Source organism: Lactuca saligna, chromosome 2 (genome assembly GCF_052625555.1).
Source record: "Lactuca saligna cultivar CGN05327 chromosome 2, ASM5262555v1, whole genome shotgun sequence".
Classification (NCBI taxonomy): domain Eukaryota; kingdom Viridiplantae; phylum Streptophyta; class Magnoliopsida; order Asterales; family Asteraceae; genus Lactuca; species Lactuca saligna.
Window position 1 is genome coordinate 119084621 of NC_136418.1, and position 11030 is coordinate 119095650.

The following is an 11030-nucleotide window of genomic DNA, read 5'->3' on the forward strand; positions in this document are numbered from 1 at the left end:
TTTTTTAAAATAAAAAACGTGAAATAGTAGAAAATGATATTTTTTAAGATTTTCTTTTTCAGATTTAATATAAAAGGAAATATTAATTTTTTTGGTAATTTTTTTGAAACGGTCATAAATATTTTCTGGGAAAAATCATAAGAAAAACATTTATATATATTTCATTAACTAAAAGGAAATATTAATTTTGTTAGGTAATTAAAATCATTATCCCTAGATTTTAGGAAATCATTAATTAATATTTATATAAAGTTAGTAATATACCCTTATAAAATGATTGGTCCAGAACTGTTCTCGGGTTTTTAACCTTTTAAGTGTTCTCATTTGATCCTCTCCTATAATATATATATATATATATATATATATATATATATATATATATATATATATATATATATATATATATATATAAGAACAAGTCAGTCTTACCGTTACTATGCCTCATTCGCGAAGCCGGTCTATAAGAGTGGGGGGGGGGGGGGGGTATAAGGTTACTGCCTATAAAATGGTGGTTTAATGGATGTCCACTCTCACCCACCACTTCCTTGACTGGTGGAGGGTCGTTAGCCGAATGGGTAGGACAAAGACTATAATTCTCATTAAAAGTATAATGATAGATATAAAGTAACTAAATGTTTTAAAAATTCCCAATCTTAGTTACTTTAGGAAAATGTGAAACTGATGTTAACCCATGAAATTATACTTTGCACCTTACCAAGTCGTTAGTGGAGCGTGTGTGATTAATCGACACACTAACATGGACTAGTAAGTGTGATAAAGGGTACTTTAATGTTTGTCATAGATCGATAGAGCGTGTGTGGTTAACTGGCACATCAGTTAGGTGATAAATGACATTAAGAGTACCAATTATATATGCATGGTTATTCACACCTTGTTTGTGATCTACGGTATCCCAGTCACAAACTTGAAGGGCATAATCGAGATTTAAACATGCCATTGAAAAGTTCAATGAATTTCAAAAGAATCTTGGAATTTCAATTGATCTAAAACCTAATAATCAATTTCGTTTTTCATGGTGGAAATTGTTAAATCGTCATTTACCTACCTTCAAATATATTGCAACTTGGATTACGACATTCCTCTTCCAAATTGTAAAAATATTGTGTTGGGTCCTAGCCTTAATATTTCATTTTGGGTGTTATATTAAGGACTCTATATCGAATCTAAACTTTGACTTTCTTGTTTTTCAGATTTCTTCCAACAATGATGCTTCTGGCTCAAACCCTACCGACTCCTTTTCTCTCATGAACCTTTGTGCGAGAGTCATCTTTGATGGAACTAATTTAAGTGATTGGATTAGGAACATAGGGATGGTTGCTCGTTATGAGGAAAAGGAATATGTCCTTGACAAGGAGCTGAAGGAAATTGATGAGTCTCCTGCCACTCCTCAGGACATTGCTGATTTTAGGGCACATAAGAAATATGCCATCAAGGAAACTTGTATCATGCTTGCCACCATGTCTCCTGAACTTCAAAATTCCTATGAGGATTTCTACCCCTTTGAGATGCGCCATGACCTGATGGAAAGATACCATCAGAGTGCTCGTCAAGAGCGGTATGAAATCATCCACTCCATGATTACAACAAAGACGAAGGATGGTGAAACCATCACAGGCCACTTGCAGAAAATGCAAAGGTTTGTGGAATGTCTGCTTAAATTGAATGTGAACTTTAATGAGGAGCTAGCTATAGATATTATTCTACACTACTTACCTCCATGCTATGATCAGTTCCGCATGACTTATCATATGAACAAGGACGAAGTCACTTTGAGCAAGCTTCAGGGCCTTTTGAGGACTACCAAAAGTGGTCTCAAAGGGAAATCTGTTGTAACCACTCCTACTGCTACTGTCCCAATCCTAGCAATCGGGCAAGGCATGGGAAAGAAGAGGAAGACCCCTTCCAAGGGTCACATGGGAATTTCTCTTGATAGGTCCTCTTTTAGCAAGACTAAAGTCGGTCCTGTTACTCCCTCCTCCAACCCAAAAGAAGCAGAGTGCTTATATTGTCATGATAAGGGGCAATGGAAGCGAAGCTGCCCAAAGTACTTGCAGGATGTTAAGGATGGGAAAGTAACCCACCCATGCAGGTATTTATACTATATTTTCTAATAACTCACCGCATACTAATTCTTGGGTCCTTGATACAGGTTATGGTTTTCACATTTGTTCTGATTTGCAGGGACTAAAAAGAAGTGAGAATGTGGAGCACGGGAAGATAAACTTAATCATAAAGAATAGGAAAGCTTCACCTGTCACCAAGATTGGAGTTTATTCTTTATTGCTTTGTAGTGGGTTAAAGTTAGATTTGAATAATTGTTGTTACTCGTCTAAAATGGTGAGAAATATTATTTCTTTTCATGGTTTGTACAAACAAGGTTTCACATTTTCGTTTGATAAAGAAATTGGTGCAATAAACGCTTATTTTATTTTAAAGCATTACCTTTTAATGGTGTATATGAAATTGTGATGGTTGTAGACAACTTAGGAAATAATGTATTGCATATCGATTCTTCCACTAGTTTGGATAAAGAATCCTTGTGGCATTGTCGTCATGAACATTTTAACAAGAAGCACATAGGCCAACTCCAAAAGGCTGGAGTCTTAGAATAATTTGAGTTAAAGTCAGATGATAGTTGTGAATCTTGTTTGCTTGGAAATATGACTAAATGACCCTTCACTGGTACTTGTGAGAGGGATGAAGGTTTGTTGGACCTCATACTGTCACACCCCACTAAAGCGGAAACACGAGGCGTGGCAGTATAAAGGGTTTTATAGCAAAAGTTAAAAGACAACACCAACCATAGTTTAAAAATCATTAAAAATTTAAAATGGGTTTGAACAAAATTTTAAAAGAAATTACAATGTAAAGTGAAATACAACACATGCGAATGCTCCTAAAAGTGATGTGTCCTTAAGTGCCACTTACTCGATGATTCCTGAAAAAGCATGTAAAACGTGCGTCAACTATAAAAATAGTTGGTGAGTACTCACAGGTTAAAAATAATATTGGTTTCACGAATAGTAGTCAAAGTTTTAATAGAAGTTTCCATAAATAAAGTATATTGTTAAAATGAGTAAATACGCTTGTATAAACAAAGTTCATTGTCATCATGAGAGATAAAGTATGTTGCCCAAATAAGATGCAACGTTCATATTCTCATGGGAAATAAAGTTTCCATAAATAGAAATATATTGCAAATGAGTAAATAAGTTTACATAAACAAAGTTCGTTGTCATCATGAGAGATAAAGTATGTTGCCCAAATACGATGCAACGTTCATATTCTCATGGGAAATAAAGTTTCTATAAATATAAATGTATTGCAAATGAGTAAATAAGTTTACATAAACAAAGTTTGTTGTCATCAAGAGAGATAAAGTATGTTGCCCAAATAAAATGCAACGTTCATATTCTCATGGGAAATAAAGTTTCTATAAATAGAAATATATTGCAAATGAGTAAATAAGTTTACATAAACAAAGTTCATTGTCATCATGAGAGATAAAGTATGTTGCCCAAATAAGATGCAACGTTCATATTCTCATGGGAAATAAAGTTTGTTGCTAAAACGAGATACAAGGTTCGTATATGCATAATGATTATACCATGAGTTCACAACCCAAGCCTAATGATCGAGGGTGCCCTCTTCTATGTCTATTGCTAACATACGGAAATATGGTAAAATGAAATCAAGCAAATCGCACGAGTGAGGAGTTGTCTACCTCCTAATTGCGCTATCCATAATAACCATAGGCTCAAATGAGTTAATGAGTTGTGTGAACTGATTCCAGGGACTTAAACGCGATATGGCCTCATGAATTAACAATAGCATACACATACACAACAACATATAACAACCAAGTTTAATACAAGTCAAATAAAATACAACGAATAATAAATGGATTTTGGACATGCTTTTCCACCCAAAAACATAAAAACCGAAAATAGGAGGAGTCGTGAATCCTCACAATGCATTGAGATGATGCAAATGGTGCCTTGACTACACTCCACTCGTACCACTATCAATTCCTACAATAATGGTATTTGCTAGTGAGTCTCTAATCGAAAGCTAACACTAGTATACTTACTACTACAATAGAATTATGCCGATAACATGTTAAAATTTAATATTGATAAGTTTCAAGCATTTTTATGTGAAAATTAAATTTCAATGAATCAATTTTTATATAACAACTTAAGTGGAAATTTCCCATTATTAAAATGATAATATTTAACATTTTAAGAGGTGTTCGAATGATTAAATATTCAAAAACTAAATCAATTGAGTTCTACAATTTACCAAAGTTTGCATTTCTGTTTTAATTGAAGTTAAGGACCTCAAGATAAATTTTCTTGATTTTTTGATTTGTCTAACTATTTTTTCACGATTTTAGTTTCTTAAATAACCATAAAATCATGAAATATACTAGACAGTTAATAAAAATTACCAAACTTCAGATTTTGGTTCTAAATGTATTAAAAGACTTCTAGATAAATTTTGATGGATAATGGATATGCATAACCATTTTTCATATATTTAATTCTCTATATAGATACAAATTCATGAAAAATAGAAATCAGTTAAGAAAATACCCCAAACGTTTATAGTAATGTCATTACACATACTTAAGCTGGAAAAAATATACAAATTGGTTTCTAAACTGTTTAACCCAATTTTATGATTTTTGAGCATTTATTCTAATAAAACTTGAAATAAATAGAAAATAATTTCCAAAATTGCCCAACATTTTTGTAACACCCAATTTTATGATTTATGTGTATTATTCTAATAGAAATTGGGTTTAAGTGTATTAAATCTTAGGAAAATAGAAGAAAAATTGTATACAGAAGAGAAAAATCATCAAAAATTTTATGTAGCATCCTCATGTACTACAAGGTGTTCTGGTAAATTGTCATGAATTTTGTATGAGCAGAACTATTTATTCTATTTTTAGGCCATTATAAATACCAAAATTGGAGAAAAATAGGAATGCATTTTGAAAAATTTTGAAAATATTTTTCTAAGTCTTCCACAGAGATTATAAGCTGCGAAAATTATTATATACCCTTTTCAAATTATCTAAAGTGGTTTTATGATTTATTGGGGATACGCAAAAAGAAAATTCAAAACCACACTAAACAGTAACAAAAATCGATCAAACTTAATGAAAAGTCATTATTTAGCGTAGGGGTCATCCGCGAATTTAACTAGGATTTATAGACCTCAGAAAGTATTTTATATGAATTATTGACCTAATTTATTGTAATAAATATAATAATTCGAGAAAAATGAATTATTTTCTGAAAAATTGTAGAACATCTCATTTTGTTGATGGAATACAGGGAAAATCGGATTTGATCATAAAACTTGTTTTAGATATTTATTTGGGAATAAATCATTTATAAACCCATTTAAAAGCTTTTTAACAACATACTTTGATGATCAAGCCTCTAAGCTTGAAGATCATCATATGCATGTTGGTTTTTGGGTTAAATACTATCCCTAACATCATAAAAATTGTGGTTATGAACATATGGTTCATTATCCATCCATAGAATGGTGTAGAAGTAGAGAATGTGCATGAAAACACAAGTTATGAACGGAAAAGTGAAAGGGGAATGAAGGTTCTGTGATTACCTCAAGAACAACACTTGATGATGAAAGTTTTGAGTGTTATGAGATTATATTTTCTGGAAAATTTCATGGTTGATGGAGAGAGGAAGAGAAAATAGTGGTGGTAAAGTGTGAGAGAGAGGAGAGTGGAAGAGAAATGAAGAGGTGGAGTGTAAGAATTGTTTTAAATAATTTTTAATTTGGAAAAAGAGATAGTGGGAGAGAGAGAGAACGAATTTTAGGGTATGAGAGAGGGTTTCCCTCTCTTCCATTTTTATAAATTTCATATCTTTTATAAAATTATGTTTTTTTTTTTTTTTTTTTTTTTTTTTTTTTTTTTTTTTTTTTTTTTTTAATAAAATATGCACATTAACCTATATATTATTCATAAAACCTTGATTTTTGACTTATAAATTTAGGGTAAATGTTAATGTAATAAATTTTATTTTCATAGAACTAATTCTAATAATTTTAATTATTATAAGATAATATTATAAGGTTCATAGTTATTTTTATTGAATTTTTAAGATTAAAGTTTATAAATATGAGATTTTATGGCTTTTAGGGTTTTGGAGTTTAATAAACTTTGAATATCAAAATAAATTGAATATCTGAGACTTCAAATTATCTTATGGTATTATAACTATTTTATAGTTATAAATAATGTTTGTAATTTATTTTTGTCAGTTTATTGGCATTCTATGTAGTGATTTCGAGATTCAAGCGAAATTGAGGAATCAAGTATACTAGTCTTAGTCTTCAACTTTGACTTAAGTTTCTATGAGACTTTGACGTAATTTCTACCACTAGGTCAAGTGCATGATGTGTGTATATGATTCATGAAAAGTTGTTCGAGTCGAAGAGTGACCTAAATATGGATATTCACTACAGTTAAGTAGTTGTAGAATTCACATATCAATGTGAAATCTAAGTATACTACCCATTGATTCTAATTATTTCCAAGTTTCTAATAGGTTATAACTTAGTTTCTAGTTACTTAGTCTAGTATGCGTCGTGCCTATACATGCAACTAAGTTTATTAAAATTTAGAACCGACTCGAATTTTGACGGTTGTCACATTCTCCCCCGGTTGAAAGAATTTCGCCCCGAAATTCAATTCGTGATGTATACTATTAGAACTCAGTCGAATACAATTGTATAGCTGGAGAGGTGGTGATCTGAAGAGATCTTTGATTATTTTGGGTTAATTTATTAAGGAAAGAGCCCAATTCTTTAGTTATAATCAAATTAGTGTTTCCTTAATTCGAGTTCTACGGTCTAGATTGTGGGAAATTAGGATCATGGAAATCATGATCCAAACATGGCGACCTGGTCGAAAAAGATCATCTAGTTAGATATTATCTGAATTAAGTGAGCTATAAGTTTTGCTGAAGCACTAACTACACTGAGCGTTAAATCCGCATTGATCCTCAAGTCGCGTTCTAAATTAGCACTTAGTGTAAATTCGCCGCCTAATAAAGAAGAGATTAGGAACAATTTGTTCACTTTCGGGTTGGCTACTACATCTAGAAAAGATATATTTTGAAATAAGAAGGGGTAGCATGAAAGAGAAGCGATTGAGGGTAAGTTACTAAAAATACGTACTAAGGGTAGGCAACGAAGTTTTGGTACATCTCAAATGTTAAGGCTAATTAAGTGTCATCGAAAAAATAAATTACGAAATGATTGAGCATCTCTGAGACTATAATTACTACTGCGGTTACTCTTACAATAATAAAACCTTATTTGAAGAAGAAATATATTTAGAGAGTCATTGGTGCAAATGGAGGGGATGAAGATTTATGATAAATTAAATCACATTGTGTATATAGCATTTAAAGTGTTTAGAAGTGATTAAAAATCTCACTGTTATCAAAATGTGTGTTTAGAAATGATAATTAATCTCAGTATTATCAAAATGTGTAATAATTCCAAGATAATGAAGATACATGTGTGGCGATCCAACAAGGTAGTAAAATAATATAAAGATTAATTAAGGTTAAAGGCTTAAGTCGTCATTAAAGGAATTTGTATAGAAATATTTGCATTATATTTTTGAGAAATTGTCCAATTGTCCAAGTCAGGACAAATTCAAATTTACGAGGAGTCAGAATACTTATGAAAACAAGTTTGAAAGTTTAGGAACTCACTGAAAATTGCAAAGTAAAATACTATTCTAAGAAAGGTGTAAAAATATCAATCTTTGAAAATAGTGCATTTATAGTTTAGTGTTTCTACAAAAACAATCATTTAGAGAATAGATAATCGTAAAATTTAAAACTTTTGATGTATTTAAAGAAAATAAGAAACAAGGTAGCATATCCTTCACATATATTTTTCGGATATAGAAAAATTATAAGCGTAAGTGCAACACTCCAAAATACGAGCCAAAAATTTCATTTTTGAAAACATACTTTTAACAAAACATTCGAATTAAAACATTTACTGATCATAGTATTTTAATAAGATATCCCATGTCTGGAAAACATTTCAATAAACATAATAATGTCAGGGTACAAATCCCCAGGAAGTTCTCATGATGCGGAATATGAAGCATGTGTGTGATGGGCCGCTACCGCACCAACTCCTTCCCCTTCAATGAAGAGGTACCTGAAACCAAAACTGAAAATTGTAAGCACGAAGCTTAGTGAGTTCCCCCAACCTACCACAAACCATACGATCACATAACATGCATATATCGTCAGGCATATCTGGGTGCCCGACCTACCCCTTCGGTCCTCTCGACCGGATACTGTCAAGCATAACTGGGAGCTTGCCTCCCCTTCGGTCCCCTCAACCGGATACTGACTAGCATACCTGGGTCTGGTCTCCCCTTCGGCCCTCTCGACCGGATACTGGGGACTATTTCACCCCCTACTACTACCACATAATGTTGGATAAGGTGTCTAAGTCCATAACTTATTTGGTATATACTTGACCCGACCGGCATGGTCCATTTGGGTTGCATCTCATCCAAACTATTATGGATAATTTTATGAGAGTTATACACATATGTTTATTAATATATTATGAGTTATAATATATTAATATGAAGTTATGTTATTTAATTAGTTTTAGTCTTAAATTAATTATGAATTAATTTAGAGATTAAAAGAAAGACTAATTAGATTTTGGGCTATTTGTTTTATATAGTGTGGGCTAATACTCATTTGTTAATGGGCTAGGCTTATGTGGAAGTCCATGGATGATCCATGGAGCTTTTAACCCATGGATCCTTGGAAAGGAAAAGACATGGGTTATTAGGGTTTCACCCTAACCATGCACACTATATAAGCATGCTTATGGAGCATGAAATGAAGCCAAAGAGAAAACTAGTGAACTAGTGTGTGTGTGCATGTGTGTGGCCGATTTTATATAAGGTGTATACTCTCTCAAAGTTTTCCAAGAGTTTGTGGTGTTTGTGATTCCATTTGAGGTATTCACACTATTGGTGCTTGGCCCTCAAACTCCTTAGAACCAAACTCAACAAAAGGTATGTAATCTCTTCTAACTCTTTTATGTTGAAATGTTCCCCATGCCATGTTAGATAGGTTATAAACCTTGAAAATTATTATTTTGCATGTATTTAGACAAACATAGATCCAAGGTTTATTAGGGTTGCATGCACACTTAGGAAGTGTTCGATTGCTCAAAATCCAACAGTGGTATCAGAGCCTAGGCTTGCTTGTTTGATACTTGATGCAAAATAGTGAAAAAAAGTCGAAATCGTTGCTGTCAGCATGGTGGACTCGCCGAGTCCATTGGGGGGACTCGACGAGTCCAAGGCAAACTTCAACCTACTCGGCGAGTAAGTTCATGCACTCGACGAGTAGGATCGAAAGAGTGCAGATTCTCGACTTTTGCTGCTGGAAATGGACTAGAAACATTACCCTAAATTGTTTTGGTGTTATAAAACTTATTTTAGTTGGTGTAATGGTTGTTCTAATCCATTTACAATAGCATATATCAAAATTCCATGATTTTATGTGTTCATATAATTCTTGAATTTTTGATGATCATGTTCATGTTCTTATGAATTTAGAAAATGATAGGAATTATTTGCTGAATTGTTTAGGATTAATTCTTTATCATTTATGTGTTTTAATGGAGTCCATAATTTGTCCTCAAGTTATGGATTACCAAAGGTCACTTTCATTAAACACACACTTAAAACACATAAGTTACATGAAAATGAAGAATCTTCATTTTTATGAACCTTTAATTCATAAGTTATGAAATGAAGAGTTTTGCAAAGTTACAAAACTTGCCCTCAAGTTTTGGAATTTGTAAAGTTTCACACACTTTATTAAACTTTAATTCCAACCCTTAGAGTTTTAATAGTTAAAATTCAACCCTTATACTATTTATAACATTAATGGTTAATTATTAAATATATGTATAAGAATAAGTCGTTTTACCGTTAGTAGGCCTCATTCACGAAGCCGGTCTATAAGGTGGGTATAAGGTTGTTGCCTATAAAATGGCGACTTAATGGGTGTATACTCTCACCCACCGCTTGCTTGATCGGTGGAGGGTCGTTAGCCGAACGGGTAGAACAATGACTTTAAATTCTCATTAAAAGTATAATGAATATTATAAAATAACTAAACTCTTTTAATTCCAAATCTTAGTTATTTTAGGAAAAATGTGAACATGGTGCTAGTCCATGGAATTCACACTTTGTACCTTACCAAGTCGTTGGTGGAGCGTGTGTGGTTAACCGGCACACTAACTAGGACTAGTAAGGATCACGAAGGGTGACTTAATGTTTGTCATAGATCAATGGAGCGTGTGTGGTTAAACGGCACATTGATTAGGTGATAATATTAAGAGTACCAAGTGAATTAGCATGGTTATTCACACCTTGTTTTGTGATCCTCGACATCCGAGTCACAAAACTTGAAGGGCACAATCGAGATTAAAACATGCCATTGAAAAGTTCAATGAATCTCAAAAGAATCTAGGAATTTCAAATCCAATTAAACCTAATAAATCATTTCGTTTTCATGGTGGAAATTGGTGAATCGTCATTCACCTACCTTTCAAATATATTATTACTTAGATTACGGCATCCCTCTTCTATGTGTAATATATTGTGATTGGATCCTAGCCTTAATATTACATTTGGGTGTCTTATTAAGGATCATATATATCTAATCTAAACTTACTCTCTTTTTAGATGTCTTCCAACACTAATGCTTCAGGCTCTAACCCAACTGGTTCTTTCTATCTCATGAATCTTTGTGGGAGGGTCATCTTTGATGGTTCCTGTTGGATAAGGTGTCTAAGTCCATAACTATTTCTGGTATGTACTTGACCCGACCCGGCATGGTCCATTTGGGTTGAATGGCACCATGCAATTGGATAGACTAAATGAGAGAAATAACACTTGG